The sequence below is a fragment of the Ursus arctos genome, unplaced genomic scaffold, assembly GCF_023065955.2.
Source record: "Ursus arctos isolate Adak ecotype North America unplaced genomic scaffold, UrsArc2.0 scaffold_2, whole genome shotgun sequence".
Lineage (NCBI taxonomy): Eukaryota > Metazoa > Chordata > Mammalia > Carnivora > Ursidae > Ursus > Ursus arctos.
This window is the reverse complement of record NW_026622874.1, coordinates 22,373,721-22,401,485: the sequence shown is the minus strand read 5'-3', so window position 1 is coordinate 22,401,485 and position 27,765 is coordinate 22,373,721. Positions and strand designations below refer to the sequence as shown.

The following is a 27,765-nucleotide window of genomic DNA, read 5'->3' as shown; positions in this document are numbered from 1 at the left end:
ATGCTATATAAACAAATATACATAAATAGTTAAAGAAGTAAGAGCAACCTAAAAATATATTCTTTATATTATAAGTTGAAGTGCTGATGGACTAGCAGTGAGCAGAAAGGGGTTTGAATTAAAAATCTTCAAGGTTGCTTCCAATCTCAATAGCTATACTTCCCTAATTGACTCTTTTAAAGGAGTAGACTCTTTTTTCAATAGCCTTTTTCTGTAACTATAAAAGTAAAATAGGCTCTCTGAAAAATGGAGGAAAAAAATTTTTTTTTGAGAAAACGTTTTTTAAAAAGCAGTTACCCCAAATTCCACCACAGAAACCACCATTATTAACATTTTAATATTTTTTAAAGAACATGTGTTTATATTTTAACCTTTTTTACGATCGTGTTTTATGTACAATTTGATGTCTTCTTTTATAGTATAATGTGGCATAAACATTTCCCCGTATCATTAAAAACTCTTTAGCATGGTATGTACTAGCGTGTGTCTCTGAATACCTCTTTCTGATTAATTCCCAGAAGGCTAGTAGTGGTTAGGGCAAAGGGCATACAAACTTCTAATGCTTTTGATATATATTAATAAATTACTCTATCAGCAGTATATGAGAGTGCCTGTTTCCCTAAACTTTCCTCAACCTTAGAGATAGTAATTATTGAAAATCTGCCAGTTACACACACAGAAAATGGCATCATGTTTATTTTCTTTAAACACTAGTAACATTGAACTTCTTTTTTTTTTTTTTTTGTAAAGATTTTATTTATTTATTCGACAGAGATAGAGACAGCCAGCGAGAGAGGGAACATAAGCAGGGGGAGTGGGAGAGGAAGAAGCAGGCTCATAGCGGAGGAGCCTGATGTGGGGCTTGATCCCATAACGCTGGGATCATGCCCTGAGCCAAAGGCAGACGCTTAACTGCTGTGCCACCCAGGCGCCCCTGAACTTCTTAATTTATTTTATTAATAGCTTATATTTCCTCTTTGTGAACTATTTTATCATATCTTCGATCAGCTTTCCATTGAATTTGTATCTTTTCTTATTGGTTTATAGAACTCTTTACATATTAATGTCCTAATCATTTATCTATCAACTATACTGTAAATATTTTCTCGGTGTGTCATTTACTTTTCAATTTGTTTATGATGCTTTCCTGATATACAATTGTTTTATGTAATCTTTTCATTTATGATTTCTGCTTAGCTAAGCCTTGTCTATTTCAAGGTCATACAAAATTTTAAATCTATGTTTTCTCTTGTACTAAAAAAAAATTAAAATGGCTTTACTTTTCACGTTTAAATATGCCATCCTAAGTCAACTATACTCAAATAAAAAAAATTAAATAATAAAAATATAGATGAAGAAATTGAGGCAAAAAATATAAATAAATATGTCATCCATATGGAGTTTATTTTTATATATTGCTCAAGGTAGGAATTCAATTTTGCTATTTTACAAATTGTTAGCAGCTTGTTCCAACCCTATTAGTGGTATAATCTATCTTTTCCCATTTATTTGAATTTTCCCATTTATTTGAATTTCCCATTTATTTGAATTCTTTACCCAAGAAGAATATTTTACATTTTTCTGTAGGTTTAAAAAATCTCCTTTTTATGTATTTCCAGTTTTATTGCACTGTCATCAGAATGTGGCCTATACATTTTTCTACTTTGCAAAATGTATGCATTTCTTTTTTGTCACGTACAGTGGCTCTCAGTCACTGTGAACTATTGTATGGTGTGTTGCAAAGTAAAATTTTACTACTAATAAAATATTTAAACTTGCAACTGATGTATATATAAATTAGAGATTGTCTGATATATCAATACTAATATCTTTCTCATTCACTGGTATTGTATTTCTTTTTTTCCAGTTTTATTGAGATATAAGTGACATAGCACTGTATAAGGTTAAGGAGTACAGCATAATAAGTTGACTTACATCCACTGTGAAATAATTATCATTAATACCTTTATCTAACATCCATCATCATATACAAATACAAAAAAAACCCCAAAGAAATGTTGTTTTTCCTCTGTGATGAGAAGGCTTAGGAGGCATTACAATTCTTTATAGTGGGACAGAGAGGTGGAAGCTCTGTGGAGTCTCATCTTTATAATGATGTCCATGAGGTCTGGTCGTTCTAGGGTTCTTGTTCTTGAATTTCCTGGAGGGATCTGCTTCCCATGATGTTTTAGAGAGTTTTGCAATAATTCTCCCTGGTCCCTCTGACTCAAGCTGGTATAATTAAGTCTCTATTTCTTATAACCAACAAAGCCTAACTAAAACACCGTGCACAAGCTGGAAGAAGGGACTAGTTCACATCAGATCAGTAACCTGAGGAGGTAGACATGAAACTTGAACAACAGATCTCTAAGGGAGTGAGGTAACCCTGGAGAGTGGCTGAGTTTTCCAGCTGTAAGGTAGTTCACTGTTAGCTGGGCTGGGCCCTTTGTCCAACAGTACCCCTTAGCAGGTGGTTCTGAGCACTGCAGTGGGCTCTGACTCTGAGTATTGCTGTTGGTACACTTCTGGGAGGTTCTGTAGGGATCAGTTTGCTCCTCTCTGCCTACAGTAGCTCCAGGCTCTCCAGCATGGGTGACAGTGAGACTCTAGTGCAAACTCCTTTTTCTCACTCCTTGGGTCTTGCTTTTTCATTTCATGAATTGGAGGTTGCCTTTCTTTTTCTTTCAAATGAGTCTCATTTTATTTAAAGGAAGTATCTAACAAAATTTTTTTTAGATTTTCTAGAATGTGGTAGCACTTCAGTTGAGTTACAGGTTTGCTCTTGTTTTTAAAATTCCTTTGAAGGAGGATGAAGGAGTAAAGCTCTTGTGCTCCAATTACAATCATCGGTTGAAAATTACATTTTCCAGTTTAATTCTTTTTTTTCTCATTTAAAACTAAAAAGTCTTAATTTGTATATAATACCTCCTTATTGAATCCACCCAAATAATCAAGAAAAAAAGGACAGAGAAAGCAGATCAGCTGGTAGAAATACCAGGATATCTTTAATAGCTGTAAAGCATTATTCAACGTATAATTTTATACTCTCAGAATAATAGGCATCATACTCTTTGATATTTTGTTCTATTATTTTCTCCACACTTTCTTTGTTCTCTCTCTTCTCTCTTAAAGTCAGTTCACTTCAGGATACCTAGTGGGTGATATCTGCAATAAATAACTCATTCAATAAACACATTTTGAGCCCCGCAATTTACTAAGCTTTAAGCAAAGGGTTATAGGAAATGGGAAGAGTAACCAAGTGCTGGCTGTAGCAACTGCCATCACAAAATTATAAGCAAAGTTCAACAAAGCACATGAAAAGGTGTTCAACATGATTAGTCATTAGGGAAATGCAAACCCAAACCACAATGAGATACCACTTCACACCCACTAGAACAGCTAGAACAAAAAAGACAGGTATTAACAAATGTCTGTGAAGATGTGGAAAAATCGAAACCCTCCTATTCTTTGAGGTGATAAAAATGTTCCAGAATGGAACAGCGTTGATGGTTACACGGTCATGTGATTGTACCATAAACAACCAAATTGTACAATTTGCAAAATACGTGTCTGCCATGTATTAGTCAGAACTGGTTAGCTACTATAAGTAATAAACCAAATCTCAAAGGCTCTAAAAAAGCCCAAAACTTCAATAGGAGGTGGGGAGGAAGAGTTCAATTCTGACAAGGGGGATTTTGGAAAGCTTCTCAGAACAAAAGACATTTAAGTCAGACCATAAAGAACAAGAGATTATAATAACCATTTACAAAGCATCTATATCTGCTCTTTAAATATTTCCAATGCCAGGCCTTTATTTTTAATTCTCTGTATACATAGTATGGTCCCTTTGTTGCAGAACGAAGAACCTGAGGCTCGGAGAGGTCAAGATGGCTGGCCCGTGGTCACAGAGCTAGTGAACGGCAGAGAAAGAGTTGGATTGGCAGACAGGCGAACTCTTGGAATATGTAGAGGTTTGAGTACTCTACTCAGAAGGAGCGACAGTGCCAAGGGTACACGGGTAGAAAACAGTGGAAGATGGATGGGAACCAGCAAATCAGCCAAGTAGCTGGGCCATCCTTCCAGTTAGCGACTGCGCCTAGGACTTAATCTTCAAGGGTAGGCAGAACCCAGATTATGGAAGGTTTTGTGTGCATGATGGAGAAACAGAGAGCAAGACCTCCTCTTCCCAGAGTTTATAATCCATTGGAGAGACAAGACCAACGGTGAAATAACAATTACCATTAACACACTGCAGGTTGGAAGCAGGACAATATTCTAAGCTGATACCAGTACGAACCGATGACTCGAGTGTCTAGGGATTCATCTGTTACACCCACAGTGGCAGAGCTGTTGTGTGACCTGGAAAAAGGGGCTCCATGCTGGAAAGCTAACTTCCAATATCTGGGCAAGGCTGTGAAATGAGGAGAGGTAGCAGAGAGCCTGAGGGCTTAGCCAACACCTCCTGGGCATCTGAGATCCCTGCCCTCTTTCATTCTTCTCTTTTGCCTGGGGCTGAATCTCATCTCTTGGTTATGGGTTCTTAACACTCCCTGCTTCAAGTGACTGTACACGTTTTCATCTTCTATCTACCCAAATTTGGAAAGTGAGATAAAAGAAAATACAGACCCTAGGGAGAAACCCAAGGAAGGAATAAATAGATGTAAGTCAGAGTCATAACTTTCAGATCTAGAAAAGCAAGTTACTCAGAGTAATTCACACATCATTGAGAGACCAATTAGAACCATTAGCAAGTTGTTAGCACTGACTTTAAACTACCTGCTCTGATGTAGCCCCAACCATTCAGAAGGGGCTGTGTGGTGTCACTGGAATGAACCAGTATAAGCATAGCTGTACAGAAACAACCCTCAGTCCACAACTGTTTGTTGGGTGCTTTACCTGCCTGGGCGTTGTGGTCGCTCCCCAAAGGAAGACTTAAACACACACACACACACACACACACACACACACACACACACACACAAACTATCCAGTCTCAAACCACGAGCTACTGGTCTTGATGGTGGAGCTAACATAAAAGATGTGGAAGGTCCCCAACAGCATAAGGTTGTAAAATGTCAACAAAGGAGGAAGACTACGGCTACACAAAAGTTCAGAGACTCTGAGGCTGGGGTTGCTCAGATAGACCTCCCTTTACGACTTAGACTTGGAGCCTCACCTTGAAGGATGAGTAAAATTGAAGCAAAAAAATGGAGGAGATGGAAGAGAAAATATATTTCCAACAGAGTGTGGGCTCTGGCATCTGACTAGTGAGAACCAATCTTGGCTTTACCACTTGGCCTGGCTCTTGTTACTTTACCCCCCTGTGCTTACATTTCCACATCTGCATGGGAACGGTGAGAGCAGCAATATCTCTCTGATCGCATTGCTGAGAAAGATGAAGTGAGTTCACATACGTTATGAATTACATGATGCCTAACACAGCTGACAATCAGTGTCAGCTGTTACCCACGGAACAAATACAAAGAAAGCACATTGCAGAGTCGTACTTATTTTAGGATAACTTGTTTTTGAATAATCCTGCCAAAGCTACTTTTAACTTGATCGTTCAGAAAAAATTAGCCTGATTAGTACCTTTTAAAAACAAATCACATCGAATGAATTCATGTCGATCAATATGCGATATCCTAGGAGGTGGCTTATATAGCGTTTACTACTTTTTTTTTCAATCAGCCTGCATTTTCCTTGGTTTCCTTTTTATAGTCAATAGGGAAGGGAACCTATATGTCTTAGCTCAGGCTGCTATGACAAAATACCACAGACCGGGTGACTTAAACTACAAATGTTTATGTCTCACAGTCCTGGAGGCTGAAGTCTGAGATCAGAGTGCCAGCATGGTCAAATTCTTGGTGATGGCCCTTTTCCTGGCTTCACTTTCCAGATGGGTGTGTCATGGGGGGGGGTAGGGTAGAGTTCTGTATTCTCTACTTATAAGGGCGCTAATCTCATCATGAGGACCCCACCCTCATGACCTCATCTCCCACAGTTCTACCTCCTAATAGCATCGACACTGCGGTTAGGGCTTCAACATAGGAATTCGGGGGGATACAAACATTCAATCTACATAAAAGAAAAAATAAGAAACAAAACATTCAAACATGTTTGTTATGAATGGTCCCATAGTGCCAAGTATTTATACGTTAAAGTTTTAGGAATAAAAGAAAATTAATTATAAGAGTAGAGACTTTGAAGTTTAAAAATGCAAATTTTCTGAGCATAAAGGGTATCATTTTTCTTTGAAAACTATGAAGCATTTGAAGGTATGGAATTCAGAGATTCTGCCGGGGTGGAAGGGCAAAGAGGTGATGGTTTTATTACTTGTAACCAGAGGAGATAATCATGTTTTTCATTATTTTTATGTTTAGAGTTATCTTAATAATTATGAATAGCTAGAGAGATTATTCTGTGATAACACGTCTAGTAGCTTTAGCTTGTGCTGACCAAACAGAATTGCATGGTTTGTGCTGCAGTCCTGCCTCTCCAGCCCCTCAGAGACCCTCCTGTCTACCCCCTCCCTTCCTCCTGTGATCTTCTGTTCTGCTGTCCTTGCCCAAGTCCCCATGGTCCCACTATCTCTCGTATGACCATGTGCAAGACTGTGTGTGCGTGTGCACATGCACGTGCCCGTGTGTGTGTGTGTGTGTGTGTGTGTGTGTGTTTCTGTGGTGGGAGTCTCCACTCTTGTGTCTTCCAGATGTGCTAGGGAGGAGAGAGAGAGGAGAGGTGTCCCTGGGATCCCAGGTGAAATGAAGAATGAGTTTTCTCATTAAAACAATGTTTATCAAAGCAGTTAAGTGCTACAAAAATTACAGCGCCAAAGAGGGTTTACTAAAAAGCTAAAAGGGGCATAAATTTTATGATCCCTTATTTCACATGAAACCTTCCAAGGGGTTTTTGTACTTTTGTCTTCCTTATCTAGAAGATTTGGCTCCCCAAACTTGCTTCCAGCCCTATAGAACCTGGATTGTTTCTGGTCAACACTATCGTTTAATTACAGATTCTCTTCATGGACTATTTGTTGACTATCCTGAGAACCTCACTACCATATAAACTGGTACTTCTAAGGAGTAGTGTCTATTGAGAAACAAACACTTACTTAACAATATACAACCTGTTCTCTGCCCTAGGAAGTTGTCTAGGTACTTAATAAATATTTGCTGATGAAATAATGATGAAATAAATGAAGGGAAAATGAATATACTCGAATCACTTATTGAGTGCTTCTCTCTGGATGATAGGATTATGGTGATTTTTCTTTTCTTCATACTTGGCCAAATTTCCAAGATTTCTAAATTTCCTACAATGAACATGTATCCCTTTGAATACTTTAAAACTTGCTTTTAAATTCATAGTACAGATGCCCTTTAATTTACACATGTATGAAGTGCTTGCTCTGTGATCTTCCATTAGTTCTGGGGAGACCAAGTCAAAGGAGACCGACATTGCCTTGCCCTCAACTTGAGTCAACAGTATCAGTCACTATTCTGAGGCCTGAAGGGATAGAATTCAACACAGGTCAACATTTACAGAGTCAGTCTATTCAGGGTGGTCTGTGTGGATGAGGGAAGTGGGGAGGAGGGGGAGAGACAAAAGCTTGTTACTCTTAAGGATCCTTTTACACAGATAAACACACACACATCTTAGTCATCATATATTTCTTTCATTTTAGCATAGGAGGCTTTAGGCATGGCCTAAAAACCCCAAAGAAGGGTTGACTACATTTGCATAAACCCAGCAGATGGATCCCTCCCCCAACTTTAAGAAGGAATGCAAAGATTAAAAAAAAAAGTCTACCAAATTTGGGGTTAAACTATATATCTGAAATAACAGCTCATATTTAGTGAGTTCCTACCATGTGTCATTATGCAAAGTGTTTTACACACATTGGCACCTCATTTTATTTTCCTCTTTCACAACAAGCCTATGAGGTAGGAGGCATTATCAGCAATCCCATTTTACAGCTGAGGAAAGGGAGGCTAACAGAAATGAAACGGGTTGCCTAGGGTGATGGAGACGGTGGCTGGCAGTGCCTGATTGGAATCCTAATTTGCCTCTTCTCCCTTCTTAGCCATTCCTCTTTAGACTACAGAGAGTTCTGGTTCCTAGGAGAAAAACGAACTAGAATATGGGTAATTTAAAAAACAGAACACAAGTTGATTTTCAAAAACAACATGATACCAGCCTTTTAAATTGAGAAAGAAAAAACACTGGAAAACCATTTTTTCAAAAAGCCTGACTTCCCAGACATGATGGGTGGTTATTAACTCATTTCATTACACTAAATTATGAATTTGCTTTTCAGTTAAGTGTCTCATCACTGTCACGGCTCTGACGTGTCCTTTTCCATTTTCCAACTTCATCTTGGTGGAAAGTGACACATGGTTCGGTTTGTGTGTAATCCACGAGACCTGGGGGTTATCTTTTGCCCCTATTGTTTTCTTGGGTGTCGCTCACTCTGGAGGCCTGGCATTCCTCACGTGTCTGGGGCAATGATGCAGCAGCGAAGCGCGGGGACGCCGCACAAAAGACGTCCAACCGCTATCAATGTGGAAAGATCAATTCCGTGCTCGCACGGAACATCCAAAATGACCAAGAGGAGGGAAAAAAAATACCTTCTCCCAAAGGGTGGGAAATTGGGTGACCTCTTGTGAGTGCCCACTGAAAACTGCACGGCGATCTTTCTGGACCCTCAACCGTCCCAGACGCGCCCAGCCCACGCGGCCTCCGCCCTGTTAGTCCCTAGGGGCTGGGCAGGGCGGGTAGGAGGAGCAGGGCGCGAAGTCTCGAGCCGGGGCCGGAGGCGCACCGCGCTCTCCCCCCCCCCACCCCCCGCAGGGCCGCTTCCGCGGGGTCGCCTGGGCTTCATTCATCTGGAAGGCGTCGCGGCTCCAGAGCAGGGTGGAGGAGGTTCCGTGGCCGCGCGGGAGCCGCAGCGTTGCGGCTTTCCAGCCAGGGAGGGAGGGGCCGCGCGGCGCGCCGAGGGTGCCCAACCTTCCCTCGGTCCGCTCCCAGCAGGCGCACCCCTCGGCAGGGCCCAGGGGCTGGCCGGGTCTTTCCAGAGCTGGGCCCTCCGGCCTCGGTGCTGCCCCGCTACACCCGCGCCTCTTCCCCGGTGACGGGGCCCGCACGCAGCTTTCCCGCCGGGCTCTCCCCTCCCGCCTGCCCGCGGGCTAAAGGCACGCGTCCGCACGCGCGCGCACACACAAACACACACACACGCGCGCGCACATATGTGCCCGTGGGCGCCCTCCTTCGCTCCCTGCAGCCCCGCTAGCCCGCTCGCCGGGGGAGGTCTTCCCGGGGCTCTGCGGCCGGGCGGCCTCCGCAGGCCACTCCCCGGGGGAGGGGAGCGGGCCGCGCGCCGAGCCGGGAGCCGGGAGGGGCCGGCGGCGGGGGCGTGGCTGGCTACCCCCGCCCCTCGAGTGAGTGACTGGGCGAAGAGGGCCCCTCCCTCCCTCCGCCCCTCCCCGGCGGTCCCCTCCCTCGCTCGCTCCCAGCCCGCTCCCGCTCGCTCCCTGCCCACTCCCGGGGGGACGTTCCGCGCCGCGGCCCCGCGGCCGCCGCTTCTTTCACACTTTAGTTGGAAGCCGCGCGCCGCGCTCAGTTACTGGAGAGCTGGCCGCGCACCGTCGCCTCCCGCACGCACGCACGCGGGCCGGGCTCCGGGGTTCTCGGCGTCTACTCCGAGCGGCGGGGAGGAGGGGGACACCCGGACTCACTGTGGGGAGGCGAAGGAAGAGGAGAGGAGGGAGGAAGAGAAAAGGCGAGGAGGAAAGGGGCGGGGGGCGGGAGGCTTGCCACCTTCAGCCCCCCCGCGAGCGCCCAAGGTAAGCGTGGCCCCGCCGGCCTCGGGCGGGGGGAGCGGGCGGCGCGGCCCTCGGCTCGGCTCCCCGGCGAGCGCGGGTGGGCTGGGAGGGAGGCCTGCGGGGAGTCTGCCGCGCGGAAGGGATGGGAGCCGTGGTGGTGGCGCTGCCGGCGCGCGGCCCGGCCCGGGGCTGCTGCCGCTAGTGCGGGGACGGAAGCTGGGGTGGGGGCGTCTGCTCGCCGGGGCGGAGGGGCTGGGATGCGGTTGGGGCTGCTGACGACTTTCGTCACATTGAGGCCTGGGTGGCTGGTGTGAGACACCCCTCCCTTCCCACCCGCCTCCCCCCCCCCCCCCCGCCGCCCTCCGCCTGCCTGCTCCTCTCGAGCTGTGCATGTAGCCACCGTAGTTTGCAAGCCAGATCTGGAAAGAAAAAACAAAATTCAGAATCCTGTGTTAAGTCTTTGAGTCCTTTCTCCCGCTCCGACTGATTGATGTGTTTGGGTGGGTGCTGGGATCCCCGGGATTTCTGAAGTTTTGACCTTTTGGGGGTGGCTTGTCTCGGTGCATCGGTTTGCTCACCTCGGTGTGTTTATTATTCGTGCCCGTGCGAGGGAGCAGCAGAGGGTGCTTGGGTATCGTACACGGAAAAGATTGCACTCCCCTCTGCAGGCAGTTCGCGAAGTGCGGCCGCTACGGCTGCCTTTGCTCTGCTGCTGATGTCCTTCCCCGATCATCCATCCTGCCTCCTCCCTCTACGGAGGAATGTTCCCCCCCCCCTTACTGTTTGTGTGAGAGAAGTCCCTGGGCTTAAGGGCTCTCATCTCCCATTCATTCCTCTTCTAAAGCTCTGAATTGGCTCGGCACGTTGGTCAAATTTGAGGTGGCTTTCTTTGCTCCAGGAGTTACATGGTCAAAGATAAAAATACATACACAGAAACACGCATTAATCCTGAGTGATGACAAACGCAGTTGGGGATAGAAGTGATTTGTTTCAGTAGGAAACCTTCCTCTGTATGAGGTATCTTCCATCGCATGTGGGTTAGGAAATTTGTTTTAAAATAGATAGTGCTTTATGTTGTGTGTGGCTGGAAGACAGCCATAAGTTCAGCTATTGGAGCAACTCTGAAAGTGATACACCTTGATCATCCAGAACCTTGGATGAAGAGGCACACGTACTCTGACTCAGACGTTGGGAGGGGGGCTGACACACCATAGATTCCATGAAACACTTTTTTTTTTTTTTAAGGGAACAGTATGGACTGTTTGGGGAAGTGGCATGTTCATTACACAGAGAGATGTTATGAAAACCTCCCTACTCAAGGGGGTGGACTCACCTTTCACCTAATAATAACCTTTTAGTTTGGTAGAGTTGGAATGTACCAGGGTAGAAGAAAATCATGGGTACTGTGGGTCTGGGCTATTTAGCTCTCCTGGGGGGGAGTGGTGAGGAAGGTGATGTTTTTGAAGGGTTTTTCAGTCCAAGATGCTCAATTTGGGGGGTTTTCTCCCCTTTTTCATACTTCTAGAGCTGGATTGTAGGGCCAATAGAACATGTTCTGTGTTGGCTCTCTGGAAATACAGTGGAACAGACATGAAAATTAATTTAGACTTGATGAGCTATTTTTGTTTTGCCCCTTGTGAAGCGGGAAGTTGGGGTGATAAGACATCTGAGTGTATTTATCTGCGTTAAACCAATGCTGGGACCAGCACTTCTTCCCTGATCACAAAATGTGACATTGAAATGTCACCTCTCCTCACATTTCCTGCTGGGCAAACGGGGTTCAGAGAACAGTTCTGGAGGGCACTGGGCTAAGCAGCAAAGACAAGCAAACTTAGCTCTTGGTGAGCTGATACCTGAGGAGGAGTGGGTGCTTCTGTGGTCAAGCTTACCTCCCTGGGAGCATATGTCCCAAGAAAAAGGGCCTTGGTTGGTGTGGAGGTCTTTTATCCAATGTTGAAAGTTCATCCTGGAAGAACCCTGAGGTTCTAGCTTCCCTCTGCAGCACTGACTCATTTTCACTCTTTTGAGAGAACTGATCATTTTGTTTTCTTGGCTAGTAATTTATCCGTCACCCCATTCGCCCTATCTCGTTTTATCATCTCACATGGATTTCTGGGAATTAATAGGCCACTGCTTGAAGTGGTTTGAGCTTCTTGAAGAATCACAGGGTGCAAATCAAGAGCTTGTTCGTTAATTGGTACTACTTGCTGTGACTGATTAAAAATCCTACCAAGGAGGAAGGTGGTTTGCCCGATTATGAGTCTCATTTCCAGGCAGATGGTGCCTCAGCACTGTGCCGGATTTTCCACCAGGCAAGCCTTGACTGTTGCATTTCTAGTGGCTTGCTCCAGGCTCTTCATGGCCAGCCCCCTTTCTATTGGATATTTTGTCTCTGAGAGTGAAACACCCCAGGCTGAGAGAGGGAGTGGCATGGCACCTCCCAAGAGGTCAGGAGAGGCAGGAGAGGGCGGGGACTTAATCACGACGTGGTGTGTGTGTCGGGGGGGGGGGGGTCTTAAGTGTGATAAATATCCCCAGCTTCACTTGAACTTACCAGTACAACTTGGTGCTGAGACACACACAAGTGCATTTTGGGCCATTTCATGGTCCTTCTTTGGAATTTCAGAAGTCCCATAGCAAGAGAGAAGTAAATGTGATTAATTAAGTTCTTGTTAAAACACGAAAAGCAGATTTCAGTAGACTAGTATAACATACTGCCTAGAACACTGAGAAGACAAGGGTAGGGCCTGTCTGCAGGGGGAATTACAACACTGAAACTGTATTTTAGAAATTGGTGACAGTTGTGACTTTAAGAGCTCATAATTCAAGGGCTTATCTAAAGTGGCATGCAAATTATATATATACATATTTTTAAAGTAGGCAATTATTTAGCTTGACTATCTCAGTTCTGAAGTTTAATTTTACAAGTTACAGTTGCAACAAGAAACAACTTGACATGCTGTGGTTATGCAATCATGACAAGAGTGGTTGGATGTAAGCTGGGCTAGGATGCACAGAGAAGTGAGCACCCGACAGTGTCCTCCGTCAGCAGGTATTAAGAAGTTCCTTGACTTTTTTTTTTTTTTTTTTTAATGAAATGTGTTCCTGGAAAATGAATTTCCTGGGTTGTAGGCCAGGCACAGAATGTAAAGACTGCCTCCTGTCTCCACTTGTGAATGGAGAGGTAGCACCCCCCCCCCCCCCATATCTGCAATGGAAACCGAGAAGATGAATTGGCCAGGCGACCAGAAGGCAGGCGGTTTGGTCATCTTGCAAGCCCCACAGTAGCTGGCACTCTACCTTGTACTTGTAAGTTCCTCAGTGAGTGATTGAATTGAATTGAATTAACGTAATCAGTTAAGGTCTGTCATGTGTCAAAAAACTCCTTGGAAATACATTAGCTACAGACTTCCATTTCAATAAATCAGTATGATAGCTTATTAAGAGCTCCGGATTCTGCCTCGGATAGGATTTTTAATTGTTGAAGAGTATTTGACAGGCAAGTAAACATACCAAGCGTAATGTCCCCTCAAATACTGGAATTTCTACTTGGGGGGATCTTGATGGGATTATTGACAAGTATTTCTTCACTCATGACTGTGACTTGTGACTATGGTCTTTGTCTTTTTAGTCCAAGGGGTTCGGTGAATAACAATGCCTCCTATCGATAGGGGTCTTTATGGTTTCCAGAGAACTCTCGTGTACCTTGTCTTACTGAACTTTGTGCTGCAGCCCTAGCACTCCGGGTGTCCCATGCTGGAATCCCAGAATGTGCCTGGATCTAGGAGTGGGAGAGAGCGTCTGAAGAGGCACAGGGGGCCCCAACTCTTGGTTTACCAGGTTTTTCCAAGGGAGGCAGTAATCAATAGTCACCGCTCCTCCCTCTAAAATAACTTCACACGAGGAAAGTGGAGACCTGACTCATGCAGGGAGCTCACTGGGCTCCCGGTGGCCTTTTACCTTACTCCTTTGCCCAGTGTCTCTTTCACCTTCTAGTCCTTTCTGGGGCTTTAACGTGGCTTTCTGTCCCATAGATTTCCATCCGTAGAGCCTCCGGCTTCTTATCCTTCCCCCTTCCTTTTGCCTGCAGGACTTGGGTATTTTATGTTTGAATCATCCTGTCCAGTATTTTAACCTTATCTCCAGGCCCACTTTCTCCTTGACTCCGCCCACCTCCCTGTTCAAGTATAGCCTTCTGGCTTCCGGGGAGCTTCTTCTTTCTGCCCTCAGGGCCCTTCTGCCTCGTCCTACCTCGCGCCACACCTCCCTTTTTACTCCCACCCACTTCTCTCCATCAGCCCTTAGATCTTCCAGCACCTTCCTGCCCGTGCCTGTCTCACAGGCTCTGCCACTTGCAGCTGCATTTATAGCATTCATGAGTTCAAGTCCACGTGCTTCGTGCCTTGGAGAACAATGGCATTAGAGAGCCCGTGAGTTTAGGGATCTTTTTGCCTTTGTTTTCACTTTTGACTTCACTCTATTTTGGATTTTTCAAGGTTCTTAAGCCACATCGTAATAATAGCTGAAGTACTTTGCTTCTTCATTTAGCTGTTACATCCTGTGTTGGATAGTAAAGGAACATCTCAATGATTATTGTTATTTTTAAAGATTTGGACAATAAATCTTGAAAAGCATTGCAGAGATTTTCATAATGGCACCGTTGAAAGGCTTTGCTGTATACCAAAATCTACTAATGAAAGAACTAGAAGGGCTTATTTAATGTCATCTTCATTACCTTATTTTTTTTCTCTTTTGGTTAAATAAATATTACCGTAAGTTGAACCCATTTTTTTTTCTCATTTGTTATGGTTTTACTGCTCTCCATGAAAATTTTCTAAGCCCACAGGACACATTTATGCCAAGTAAGAATTGTTTAGCTAATGTCATTAGCTTGTTAGCAAATAGGACCTAATATTGTTGGTTTTCCCTGTAAGTGTAGCCTAGGTCCTCCCCATCAGTAGAGAGTCAGTGGAAGAAAAAGTATTAATGGGGGCAACTCCTAGAAAAACATATCCTATTGACTCATTACATACATACTTGGGTTGGTCTTTTTATAAAATCGTACTTCACAAGCAGATCCAACACTAGTTATGCAATATCCTGAGTGCTCACGGGCTTTTGGAAGAAGGTGCTTTAAAGCAGAGCAGAGAAAATGGTTTTTAAGGAAGAGTTCCCTCTCTTTGATGGGTCTAAGTTTTATTTGAGTGCAGTGGATACCACAGTAGGTCTAGTTCATTGGTAAACCATGTGTCAGGACATATTCCATCTCACTTGGTGACAGGGTTTTCTCCACCTGAGTTGGGTAGGGAAAAGGTAATGAGAAGTTTAGTCTTTACTGGAGTGTGGGGATCTTTTTTATACCAGTCATCACAGATACTAGTATGTATCAGAGCCACTCCTGCAAGCCTCTCCCTGAACCCCTGGTTGACGAGGAGGTCTGTATATGGTTGTTGACAATACAGCAGAACCCCTCTATTGACAGTACGATTTCTATCACGAGAAGATTGAAAGGCCAGGTGTAGAGTAAGGAGATGCTGCGGGCTGCCAGGTTTGCAGAGAACTTTTCAAAGACACAGATACCTAATACATGCCAAGGGGTGACTTCAGCAGTTCTATTGGAAAGTTCTGCCAGAAGCAATTTCCCTAAAATAATTTTGTAACAGTTCTTGCAGTTAAAAGGTTATACAGGAAGAAGCAACATATATCTCATTATATGTCTCAGAAAGGTACGATTACTATTTTGATGAAGGAGATGAGAATCCAAGAGCCTCTTTGAGTCCTTTAATATGTGCTGAGAATTCAGATGTTCGGGTTTCTGTGCCAGGAATCCATGGCAGTCTAGACACAGCCACCAAAACAAACCTTGTGCTTATCCTTGGTGGCCTCCCTAGCACCCACCCCTACCCTGCCTTGGGATCTCAGGTCTCAGTTCACATCCCGTGTCCGACCCTTTTCTGACCCTAAGAGTGGCTCCTGCCTTGCCATCCATGAATGCCTGGAACACTTACTTGATGTTTGTTTCTTTCTGTATTAGTTTTGATTTTCAGTTATGTACTTTTTGCCACGCCACCAAATGATAAGATGATAAGATGCCCCCTGGGGATGTATTATGCTGAGTAAGTGGCTGTTGGTTGGTTGACAGCTGGTCAGTGGTCTGAGGCTTAGAGTTTTTCTCTGTGAAGACCTTGCCCCCATTGAAAACTCTCTTTAACCAAATGAGGAGGGAGAGTGTGGGATGAGAAAAGATAATGGGAATTTTTAAATTCCTTTGTTGGCCAAGATTAAGGCATCTAATCTTTCTTACTCAGATGATTTATTAAACAAACATTTACTTTTGTTGATGACACTTTGTGTCATCTCCATGCCTGGCACCGGAGAGATGCTGGAGATACAGATAAAAAGGCCTGGCCCTCCCTGCCTTTGTGGACTTCTCAGACAAGCAAGCGAATTGACATGCAAACACATGGTATGTGGTGAGTAGAGGCCGCTTTGGGAGTTGAGGGAAGAAAGTAGCCGGTTCTTTTTAGAGGCAGGCTGACTATGCAGCCTGGTTTCCCTGGGACAGCCCTGACCTATGCCTGGTGTTCAACATAGGTCTTAATACACCCCCTTGGCCCTCAAAAGTCTCCCAGTTTGGGCAAAAAATTATGTGATTCCCCAAAATAAGGAAGTCCTAGAAGGCTTCACAGAGGAGGAAGTGTTTGGGATGACACTCAAAAGCTACACAAGAGTCCTCTGGGGTATTGTTTACATTTCTAAAAATATTGGGGGGCAGCTAACATAGGCGTTCTAAGTTTATTTTTCTCACGGTACTGTGGATTCATAGACTAGTTCACGGACTGGCATTTGGGGATAAAGGAGTTCATGGACAAAGGGAAGATGAAGTAGGGCCTTTCAGGCGGAAGACGCACATGGTGTGCAGACAGGTGGATGTGGGTCCTGATGGTTGGAGTTCACACACGTGACGGAACACAGTGGGGGATGAGGCCGCGGAACCACACAAGGCTTCATGGTAAACAGTTTGGACTTACTGCCCAAAATACAAGCAGTGAGAGGCATTGAAAGATTGTAAACAGGGGAGAGACGTCATTTGCATGATAGATAGTTCCTTCCAAGTGTGGGTAAGAGACCGGAGGGGAACAGAGACTGGAGTCAGAGCAAGGGAACTCTGGTCCTAACCGGGTGAGAGTTGACGGGAACTGAATTAATGCCTGAAAATGGAGAAGATGGACAGACAGGAAAGGTATTTAGGAAGCAAGATGGGTGGGACGTGGTGACAAATGGAGACTGGAGAGCAAAGAAAGGGATAAAGGATAATTGCAAAATTTTTGGATGGATTGTTCTATCTTTCGCTCAGATGAGGAATGCATTGGGAGGAAAGATCACTAACTCAGTTTGGAGTATGTTGAGTTCTTAGGTGCTTATATTCTTTTAGGTGGAGATATACTGAAATTCTGGTCTAGATTTCAGGAGATATTTGGACAGACTTACGGGTTTGATCTCAGTGAGCATTTCTGAGGGAATTATTCCCAACCTCCAGGTGAGGTTAGATCCCTCCTTCTGTCTTCCGGCTGCACGTACATCTTGTCTGCACGTACTTACTGCTATTATAGTTGCAGATTGATTTTTGTGGTTCTTCAGATACTGATTACCCACCTCTGCCCCCCAGCTGTAAGGTCCACGAAGGTAAGACTATATCTGTTTTTAATTCCCTTGTATCCCCATGACAGCTATCACACAATTGGGGCCTAGCGTATATTTGGTGAGTGAATGAATGAATGAATGAATGCATGAATGAATGAAAGAGAATTTTTGTAAATTTGGTGGTTGAAGCTATGTGGTTTGGCGTGAGAGTGCCGAGGGAGAGTAAGTACAAGAAAACTGAACAGTGAGTTCCCGGCGACACCGATATTTAGGGCTGTGACTGGAAAAGGACCGTGAAAGAGAATGAATAGTACAGGCCCTTACAGAGGCAGGAGAACCAGGCGTGCCTGGTGTCAGGGAGCAGGGAGGGTGGGTCATGAATCAGCATGTGGTCAGCATGGTCCAACGAAGAAGTAAAATAATATTGAGGGTTTCTCAGAATTTGTAATTCTGTCATTAAACAGAAGTGGAAGTATTTACCTTACAGAGATCTCAAGATACAGGGTACTTAGCACCGTAATATTATGTTAGCTTGTGCTGCATGCAACGTCTGATGTTCTCTCACTGTTAGTCTTATATGTGGGATTCTGAGGTTTGCTTTATATAATTTACAACAGCATCTGATGTAGTAAAAATTTGAGGCCGTATTTTGGGAGGATGGTGAAATAGCACGGTGTTTAATCCTTGTGAATTTATGAATGTGAATATTGATTTCAGGGGATGGAAATACTTGAGTGCATACATGCCACCAAACGAGGAACCATTAACAGTAAAGACGCACAAAGCTATGACACTGTAACAAAGGATGGCTCATTGTCTGATTCTAGAAGCCATGAGTAGCAATGTCATCAAAGCTTTGTCTTGTGAAAAAGAGACTCTTACTGTAGAGTATTTTTACTTGTTTACAGTCTCCACTGAGAGACTCAGGGTAGAGGTGGGGGAGGCAACATAAGGTACTGGAATGAAGGAGGGCTTTGAATTCAACACATTCTATCTCAGTTCTACCACCTTTTGACTCTAGCGTCATGATCTTTAATAACAATGGTGATAATCGATAATAATAACAAAAGCTAACATGTGTTGAGTAGCTTACTCTGTGCCTGGGTACTGTGCTATAAGTACATTTCATGTATTATCTTCTTTAATGCTTGCAATAGCCTTATGAGGACTTTCCTACCATTACCTCTTTATGGGTAAGGAAGAACTGAGGCTCGGGGTCTTTAGGACCTTGACCAAGGTTTTGTAGCGGTCAAGTGGTGATGCCAAGACTGGAACCCAAGCTCTGTGACGATAAAGTCAGGCCTTTAATTACCAACTCCTGGCCAATTCTCTTTGCTCCATACCCCTCTCCCCTTCCTGCCACACATACCCATTCCCTTCCGCTCACCTACTGGTTCTTTCTGAAGCAAATCACCCATACTGTGTCATCTTGTCTGTGCATACTAGGTTATGTTTCTAAATGATAGGACTTTTTTTCTTTCAGTATAACCACAATATCATTATCATGCCTAAAAAACGTTAACAATAATTCTTTAATATCAGATATCCAATCAGAAAGCAAATTTTCCTTATTGGTCCATAATTATTTTTAATGATTAATTTGTTACATTCAGGATTCAAACAGTTTTCACACCTGAAAGCTGAATCTGTCCTTATTTATAGACTTCCTTTTTCTATTTTTCCCTCTTCTGCTTCTTTCCTGGCAGCTTATTTGTTGAAGAAACGGATTTTTCTGTAGGATTCTCTTGCATTCTGTAGTTTACTGATTGCATCTTCTTTCTCGGTGTTCTTCAAATTTTTGTTTGTCGTGTTTCCTGTAAGCTGGTAGTTTGCTCTAGACTGGAAGCTTCGTCAGATAGTTTGGCGAGAGTCCATCATACAAAGTATATGTCCTTCTATGACAACATTTTAGGAGGCACGTGTGCCTTCTTGTTTCTTCTTTCATGAGGTTAAGACTGATCAGTGGGTTTAGGGGTTGTCAGCTTGATCTCTCCATTATAAAGTTTCCCCAGGCCCTTCAAAAACCAGTGATGGTCATTCCTCAGATACAGTGTTTTAGGAAGGGTTGTAAAATGATGATATTCTGCCATCCATTCTTCATTTGTTAGTTGGAGTTTTTCTATCAAGAAGAAATGAACCACATCAGTTATTTGGTTACCTCAGAGTATCGCTTATATGAAAAAGTAATGCCTGGTTTTATTCCCTCATCTTAAATAATATTCAGAATAATGTGTTGATTTTCTAGCATCTTCCAAAGAAGACTAAAGAGGTTGGGTTTTTTTTTTTTCTTTTTCTTTCTTTCTTTTCTTTTTTTTTTAGTATTCCGAACTCACGGATTTTAACACAGGTTATATGTGTTTCAATCCCTTGCAGTTATTTCTTTCAAAGCTCTAATTATCTTTGGCATGTGGAAGACTCTTTAAATTGGCTTCTGAATCTTTTTGACATGACTGTTGTGGTCTTTGATGATATTTTTACTCTCTGGTATAACAAGATATTTCAGACTTACCTAGTAGTTTTTCTACTGCAGATCATTTTTAGTGGTAAATGGTATTTAGAGACCATAGTCCAGGTGTTAGGAGTTCTCATTGTCTCTGGGCTGGTCGTTGTTCAATGGACAGAGTTAGGAAAATACACATATGTATGTGTATAGGTATGTGTTTGTGTATATGTGTGTATGTGTGACCTATGTGACATATGCCCTGTTTCTATTTAATGTATGCAAACATCTTCATTTCCTTCTTCTTAGAGAAAAAGGTAGCATATTATAGTCCTGTACCTTGTTTTTTACATTTAATACTACATTTCAGGGATCACTCTGGAGCCATATATAAAGTTTTTCATTGTATTTTACAACTGCAGAGACTCCCGTGTGTAAATAGACCACACTTTATTCATTTGTGTATTTGGTTGTTCCCAGGCTTTTGCTCTTACATTGTAGTGGGAATGATTGTTTTTGTTGGTGGAGGTTTATTTGCAAATCAGACATAAAGCCTGGACTAAAACAGTATTTTTCCTTAACTGAATGGACAGGTGAATGGGCAGTGCTGGCAGTTTTCCCCACAGTTTATCATTTGTCTTTTCTGATTGTTTTTTTTTTAATTTAAATTTTTCTTATTTTTTAAAGTTTTTATTTAAGTAATCTACACCCAACATGGCACTTGAACTCATGACCCTGAGATTAAGAGTCATATGCTCTTGTGACTGAGCCAACCAGGTGCCCCAAATTATGTTTTTTTTAATGTAAACTTTTTTCTTTGATGTAGTCAGTTTTATCAGTCTTTCTCTTATTGCCTCTTGGTTTTGAATCATGATGCAGAAAAAAAATTTCCTTCTAGATTGTACAGTAGCACCATCCAGTAGAAACCACATATGTAAATTTCTAGTAGCCACATTAAAAAGAGTAAAATGAAACAGGTGAAATGAATGTAATAATAAATTTTATTTACTCTATCAAAATATTATCATTTCAATAACTAATCAGTATTTTTATTAATGAGATATTTTACATTCTTTTTCCATGCTAAATTTTCAAGAACAGATGTGTGTTTTAATTTCAATTAGGTCACTAACTTTTCATAATAAATACTTGATCTGTATTTATACTTCATAAAACTTGATGTTGAAAAAGTAAATTCACATAACCAGGTTGTTCTGAGTGTATATGAAAGCTTTCCAATAACTGAGTTAAGTATTTTAAAATTTGAATGTAAGTTAATTAAAATAAATTAAAACTGCCGATTTAGTTCCTCAGGCACACTTAGCTGCCTTTCACGTGCTTAGTAGCCACATGTGGATAATGACTACCCTTTTGGACAGTTATGGAGAGTCACCCATATTTTCCTTCAGTGCTTGTGTGGTTTTATCACTAACATTTAAGTCTGTGACCCATTTGGAATTTATTTTGTCATATGGGGAAATGGATCCAATTTTCTCTTTTTCCACATGGCTATCTAGATGTCACAAACCACTTAAAAGTCTCATCTCGCAACGGCAATCAGACAACAAAAAGGGATAAAAGGTATCCAAATCGGCAAAGAAGAAGTCAAAATGTCTCTCTTCGCAGATGACATGATACTCAATATGGAAAAGCCAAAAGAATCCACTCCCAAACTATTAGGAGTTATAGAGCAATTCAGTAATGTGGCGGAATACAAAATCAATGCTCAGAAATCAGTTGCATTTCTATACACGAATAATGAGAGTGAAGAAAGAGAAATTAGGGAATCCATCCCATTTACAATAGCACCAAAAACCATCCGTTACCTTGGAATTAACTTAACCAGAGACGTAAAGAGTCTATATTCTAGAAACTATAAATCACTCTTGAAAGACATTGAAGAAGACACAAAAAGATGGAAAAATATTCCATGCTCATGGATCGGAAGAATTAACATAGTTAAAATGTCCATGCTACCCAGAGCAAACTACACTTTCAATGCTATCCCGATCAAAATACCAAGGGCATTTTTCAAAGAACTGGAACAAATAGTCCTTAAATTTGTATGGAACCAGAAAAGGCCCCGAATCGCCAAGGAACTGTTGAAAAGGAAAAACAAAGCTTGGGGCATCACAGTGCCGGATTTCGAGCTATACTACAAAGCTGTGATCACAAAGACAGCATTGTACTGGCACAAAAACAGACACATAGACCAATGGAACAGAATAGAGAACCCAGAAATGGACCCTCGGCTCTTTGGGCAACTAATCTTTGATAAAGCAGGAAAAAACATCTGGTGGAAAAAAGACAGTCTCTTCAATAAATGGTGCTGGGAAAATTGGACAGCTACATGCAAAAGAATGAAACTTGATCACTCTCTCACACCATACACAAAGATAAACTCCAAATGGATGAAAGACCTTGATGTGAGACAGGAATCCATCAAAATCCTAGAGGAGGACATAGGCTGCAACCTCTACGACATCAGCCAAAGCAAACTTTTTCATGACACATCTCCAAAGGCAAGAGAAACAAAAGATAAAATGAACTTGTGGGACTTCATCAAGATAAAAAGCTTCTGTACAGCCAAGGAAACAGTCAAAAAAACAAAACAAAACAAAACAAAAAACAACTAAGAGGCAGCCCACGGAATGGGAGAATATATTTGCAAATGGTACTACAGATAAAAGACTGGTATCCAAGATCTACAAAGAACTTCTCAAACTCAATATGCGAGAAACAAATAAACAAATCATAAAATGGGCAGAAGATATGAACAGATACTTTTCCAATGATGACATACAAATGGCTAACAGACACATGAAAAAATGTTCAACATCATTAGCCATCAGGGAAATTCAAATCAAAACCACACTAAGATACCACCTTACGCCAGTTAAAATGGCAAAAATTGACAAGGCAAGAAACAACAATTGCTGGAGAGGATGTGGAGAAAGGGGATCCCTCCTACATTGTTGGTGGGAATGCAAGTTGGTACAGCCACTCTGGAAAACAGTGTGGAGGTCCCTTAAAAAGTTAAAAATTGAGCTACCCTATGACCCAGCCATTGCACTACTGGGTATTTACCCCAAAGATACAGACGTAGTGAAGAAAAGGGCCATATGCACCCCAGTGTTCATAACAGCATTGTCCACAATAGCTAAATCGTGGAAGGAACCGAGATGCCCTTCAACAGATGACTGGATTAAGAAGTTGTGGTCCATATATACAATGGAATATTACTCAGCTATCAGAAAGAACGAGTTCTCAACATTTGCTGCAACATGGACGGCACTGGAGGAGATAATGCTATGTGAAATAAGTCAAGCAGAGAAAGACAATTATGTGATTTCTCTCATCTATGGAACATAAGAACTAGGAAGATCGGTAGGGGAAGAAAGGGATAAAGAAAGGGGGGGTAATCAGAAGGGGGAATGAAGCATGAGAGGTTATGGACTCTGAGAAACAAACTGAGGGCTTCAGAGGGGAGGGGGGTGGGGGAATGGGATAGGCCGGTGATGGGTATTAAGGAGGGCACGTATTGCATGGTGCACTGGGTGTTATACACAACTAATGAATCATCGAACTTTACATCAGAAACCAGGGATGTACTGTATGGTGACTAACATAATATAATTAAAAAACATTAAAAAAAATAAAAGTCTCATCTCTTCCCTGCTGATTTGAGATGTGCCCCTATCGTGTATTCAGTTTCCGTAAGTATTTAATTGGCTGTCTTTCTGCATTTTCTGTCCTCGACTGTTTTAATTATAGAGGTGGTATAATATGTTTTACCATTGAAACCATGAGGAGCTACCATTTCATACCTACCAGGTTGGTAAATGTCTGTCAGCATCAAACACGGGCAAGGATATAGAGCAGAGGGAACATGCATATGGTTCTGGTGACAGTGGAAACTGGTGTAAGGATTTTGGAACGAAGTTTGGAATTCCTTGTAAAATGGTTCCCTGATCCTCTGAGTGTTCGGGGTAGCAGAGCAAATTGCAGGCCTGGAGTGGGAGCAGTTTTGTCTCGTAACGTTATAGCTTGTCATCTGATGCCATTTTTTAAATTTTATATAAGTGGAGTTGTGAAGAAGATTGGGAAGCACAGCCTCAGAAACTCTTACACATCTGTAGGAATGCTTACAGTGAAATACTGAAATAGGTCTATAGGCCTATTAACAGTATATTGAGAAAAGAAATTGTGATACATTTATAATAAACAGTAGTGAGAATGACCTACAGCTGTGCATATCAACAGGGATGGATCTCATAAGCATGATGTTGGGTGGAAAAGCAAGATAGAAGAATAATACAGTGTGATTCCATTTTTGTAAAATTCTAAAAAATGCTAAAGTAAAGCAACACATTGTTTAAGGATTGACTCATATAGGGGAAGATTATGAAGAAAAGCAAGGGAACTATTAACATAAAATGCAGGAGAACAGTGATTACTTCTGGGGGTGAAGGATAGGAATGGCTACGCTTGGGACTTCAAAGGTGCTTGTAATGTTCTACAGGTAGGTACATAGAGACGTTCATTTGCTTTTATACATTGAATTGTACATATGTTACATGATTATTTCATAACAAAGGAGAAGGAAAACAACCACTAAAGTCCAGACCCAGGAATAAGCTAGATTACTCAGAACTCAAGTAATTAAATTTATGCTTGAGAAAGACTTCTGTTAGATATGAAACACTTGGCTGTTTTCATTTCTTATTTAGGGACAATGACTTTTTTTTTTTTAAGATACTTTTTTTAGCGTCTGGGTCAGGAAGCAAGAAATATGTTCCTGTGTGGTGAACACACACGAGTGACTGTTACATCACCAGGCGCAACAACGCACAGACTCATGGGTTCTTTGACACTTAAATGATTTTTTTAAACTATGCAAAATATCATCATGGGCAATTCTAAACTTTATTCAGAGAGAGATAATTTTTGAAGGGACAACATCATAAATAGGAAACACTTGTCCCAAATGCCAGATGCAGTATGTACATTACCTTGTTTCCCCTGGGTGGTGGTCCTGTGAGAAGTGCATGTGGAGTTTGTGTTACTGATGACTAAACCAATTCTCAGAGAGGTTAAACCACACAGGAAATTACATGATGTCAGAAAGTCAGTGGGAAATACCTGATGGGGTTTTCATGAAGTGTCTGACCTGAAATCCCATGTTCCCAACTTCTCTTCCAGAGTATCTTTTTAAGAACTTCAGGTGATAATCTGTCCTTTTGCTCAATGGTGGCCCATCCCAGAAAGTTATACCCAGAAAGGGTATTTTTACCCTTAAAATTTCAGAGAGGATATCCTTGAACCTTTTGTGGCAGTTCTTCACTACGTCAACATGAATTTTTTTTTTTTTTAAGATTTTATTTATTTATTTGACAGAGAGAGTCAATGAGAGAGGGAACACAAGCAGGGGGAGTGGGAGAGGGAGAAGCAGGCTTCCCACTGATCAGGGAGCCCGATGCGGGGCTCAATTCCAGAACGCTGGGCTCATGACCTGAGCCAAAGGCAGACACTTAACGACTGAGCCACCCAGGCGCCCCCAGCGTGAATTTTTAAGATCAGTTCAAGTTTGCGGTCTCCCCCTCTGTGATGTGTGCTTTCAGAGACTTGGTGGCCTTAAAGGATTTGACTGAGTGATGGGATACTTGACAGGGTTGGTTTCTGTTTGTTTTCTGATTTGAAGCCTCTCCTAGTTTTCCATTCTGAAGATTATCCTGCACCCCCCAAACATGTCTGGACTATGCCTGTGCAAAACTTTTATAGCCCATCTTCCCTTCTGGCATTGAGATTATATGTATCTATTTCTCCAACTTGTCAAAATTTTAAAACCTTTTTTTTCCCCCTCGTTCTTCAAGGTTTACCTTATGTATCCCAAATTGTAATGTCAGCAAATGAAATTCATTCCCTGACCTTTTTTTTTTTTTTAAGATTTATTTATTTATTTGAGAGAGAGAGAGCGCGCGCGCACAAGGGGAAGGGACAGAGAGAGAGAGAGAATCCCAAGTAGACTCCACACTGAGCGGGGGGCCCCATGTGGGACTTGATCCCATAACCCCGACATCACCACCTGAGCGCTGAAACTGAGAGTTAGGTGCTCAACCAACTGTCCACCCAACGCCACACGCCCCCCCCACCCCCGTCTTTTATCTAAGTCATTATTTGACGTGGTCTGACCAGACCCAGCACTAATAATTATCATTATGCATTGAAGTTTGCTTTCAAAATCCCCCCATTGCTACATCCTCTTCTTTCCACTGGTATTTTCATGAGGTGACACAGCCGATGAAGGGGATAAGGTGGGAAGGAGCATTCCAATAAACTTGTGGTTGCCAGGGGACCTGGTTTACTCAGGAATTGTGGCTTCCCAAAGTGGTGCAGACACTATGGCAGAGCTCCTTAGGGCCTCTGTCCAGTAGCACTTTCCTCTAGGTTCGTGAGCCTTTAGCTTTGGAGCCCACTGAAGCTCCTAGGGCTGCTGGGCTTCTTTCTGTGGGGGCTGTTGGCTTGTCTCAAGGGAATGTATGTGGCAAAAAAAAACTTTCTTCTAATCAAAATCAGAAGGTCAGCGTAAAGTGAAGAGGGCGAATCCCCAGCTCATCTTGTGATCCGTGGATGCGTGTGTGCCTTTCAAGCCCTAGGAGGATAGTTTTTATAACACCAAAGCTATCTTTATATCTCTCATCTATTTTCATTATATTTGAGTCTCTACCAAGTTTGCTTTAGGTTCTAATGTCAAGAAAATACTTCCCCTTCATATAATCTCAAATGAGAGTTTCAGGATGCTCTGTGTGAAGATAAAAATCCCTTGCGAGTGTTTTGATTTTTCACTTTTTATTGTAATAGCTAAGACTAACCCACATATCAAAGGAGCCAGATAGAATTAAATAAACTCCCGTGAATTGCAAGAAAGTAACATGAGTATATCCAGAAATGAAATGCGTGTGAGATTCATACTTGTTTTCTATTACTTGTTTAGATCTTATAATTTTGGGGAGTTCTTCTTTGGCATATCCGGTGTTTTTGCCATAAGCATCTTTGCTGCAAGCATTTTCACCAAATAATTAATTGGCCATAAAGTAATTTTGCTGTAAAAGATAAAAATCATACACACAAAAAGGCAGACATTCTTAAAAAGGACATAATGAAACATGAAAAATGAGCAACAAAAGTAAAAAGACTATTGCGAAATACAGTATGTTTGTATACATTCAAAGTGTACAGTATTGATTCATGGCAATGTCGTGCAAATAACTGTTTTTTTGTTTTGTTGGATTGTACTTAAGCCCTGTCTTTACAGTCTTGTTCATAACATTCTACTTTTTTTTTTTTTTTTTTTGCTTGTTGGTTTATCTCATTTGGCATCACACTTTTTCTTTTTTCGCTAAAATTTCTGTCTTCTTTAAAAGACGTATGTTTCCAAATAGTAGAATGTATATTTGTAAATGAGCTTTTGCTGTCTTGTGTGGTGAAAACCTACGCTGTTGTTTGTTCTTGGCATCTTGTCACCGGTCTGTTGATAGAGGTTCCAAGGTTCCATGGGAAATGTGTGTTCAAACCTCTGTGCTGGTGTTTAGATGATTGTGAGGGTTAAAACCTATTTAATATAAAATGGGAGTATTGCATCGATGCAGAAATGAAACCAGACTGTCAACCAGTGATGAAATCAACAGACTGTCAAACCACACTGTCAACCAGTTATTTTTTTTATCTTTTATGCAGAATTGCCTTATGGCCAATTGCTTATGTGGCAAAAATGCTTGCATCAAAGATGCTTGCAGCCAAACTACCTAGAACCCTTCTTTGGATCTTAGATGTTGCCCGTCTCAAAGGTGGGATTAG

The 27,765-nt window shown here is 42.2% G+C and overlaps 1 protein-coding gene across 2 annotated transcripts in view; it reads left to right on the top strand.

Moving 5' to 3' along the window:
• Positions 1–9,459: 9,459 nt before the first annotated feature.
• CUNH1orf21 (chromosome unknown C1orf21 homolog) overlaps positions 9,460–27,765 on the top strand; it is a 220,869-nt gene continuing 202,563 nt past the window's right edge. For both annotated transcript variants that reach the window (XM_026509214.4, XM_026509213.4), the window contains exon 1: positions 9,460–9,845. The gene's annotated coding sequence lies outside the window, so the exon portion shown is untranslated. The remainder of the gene's footprint in view (positions 9,846–27,765) is intronic.